Source organism: Etheostoma cragini, chromosome 17 (assembly GCF_013103735.1).
Source record: "Etheostoma cragini isolate CJK2018 chromosome 17, CSU_Ecrag_1.0, whole genome shotgun sequence".
NCBI lineage: Eukaryota > Metazoa > Chordata > Actinopteri > Perciformes > Percidae > Etheostoma > Etheostoma cragini.
The window spans coordinates 19,282,566-19,284,412 of record NC_048423.1 but is presented as its reverse complement, the minus strand read 5'-3'; positions in this window follow the sequence as shown (position 1 = coordinate 19,284,412).

Below are 1,847 nucleotides of genomic sequence, written 5' to 3'. Positions count from 1 at the left end.
CACACACACACACACACACACACACACACACACACACACACACACACACACACACACACACACATATATATATGTAATGTATAAACACTATAAAATACAAAGCCACACATTTACACACACATTCACCAGTGCTATTGTCAGTGAAGCTTATAACTACTATATAGTCACATATAGAGTTAGCTCATGTGTGAAGATGAGTAATCATTGGCCCAACAAACAGGCATGCGCACCTCTCACACACGTACACACGGTAACGATAGGCTTGCATTGATGTTATTAGCGCTGCATGGCTAAAAAGTGTGGCCAAGAATCAACAGCTTCAAACAGATTCACCTCTCTGTCTCCTGCCAAAGACCTGCGCTAAAAATGAAACACTAGTGGAGGTAGAACCGCCGTGAAGGCTGACAGTAGAGCCAAAGGGGCCAGCGTTTAACGTAGTATGTAAGTATGGCAAACTTGACCGCGTCATGACTTGGTATGTAATGGTGCCGGGCAATCTGCACGGAACACGAGTGGCCAGAACCCGTGGCTTAGAACCGCTCCATGATACTACTGCTTGGGCGAACGGATCAGGCCCAGCTCACATCTAGGTAGTGTTGGGTAAGTTACTCAGGAAGTGTTAAAAAGTAATATTACTTTACTTATTACTAGTATCAAAAGTATTAAGTGAGGCTATTTAGAAAGATACCCCTGTTTGTAACCGTTTGTGAGGAGAAATCAATCCATTAGTAAAAAGAAAGTCACACCTTATTCAACATTTTATACAGTCGGTCAAAGCATTACACACACAGCAATATAACAGCCACCCACATTTGCTCAACATACAGAACACATAATGAACTTTACTTTTACTACTTGTAAAGGGGAGGCAAAAATAACAAGCTTTGGCTCTGTCGTAATGTCAAATTGTTTGTTACACATAGTTTTTATTTAGTTTTCATTTTGATGTTACAACACACTTCATTTACATTCTGCATAATGTTAAATAAGGTGTGACTTTATTTTTACTAATGGATTAAGTATATGTATATACATATACATATGTATGAAAATAATTATCTGCTAGCTGCCTGTCCCCTGAACACACTGTAAAAAACATCTCCTCACTATCAGCTAGCTGCCTGTCCCAGAACACACTGTAAAAAACATCTTCTGACTATCTGCTGCCGGTCCCCTGAACACACTGTAAAAAACGCGGCCCAGGCTCTATAAAACAAACTGTGCCTACCTGCACCACAAAGCATACACAAACAGTGTTCCAGCGTTCCAGCCAATAACAGACACAAAGGAGTTGGGGATGGGGGGGGGGGGGGGGGGGGGGGGGGGGGAGGTGAGTGCATGGATGCACAGAAGCGATGGGATGGGATGAGGAGGAGGGAGGGGCAAACTAGTCTTGTTTTGTTTGAAAATATTTCGAACTTCAACAACAAGTAACGTCACCCAACATCGCTAAGAGCACCGTTAACAGTGTTTTCTGTGACATCATCCTGGTCTCTGTTGGCTTCCATCTACTTTTACAATTTCTGTGTTATTTGCTATGTTAACAGTTAAACCTGATCATCTTCCTGAGTCCAATAAAATCTTAAATATTGCAGACAGAAGATAAAACTCCACATCATACACAAAACACAAGTCAAGAAACTCAAAGAATTGACAGACAGTGTTGTGTGCAGGGTTAAGGGGTAAATAGCCTTAAAAAGGCGAATTTAAGAAGATATGTAGAAATCGACCCTCAGACCTCAGAGGCTTGAGGCATTTCAGATGAAATTATATGGACATTTACCATTTCTCAGTGTATGATAATACCACCAAAGCAGCATTGGTGTCTGGTGTTTCTCCACTGCATC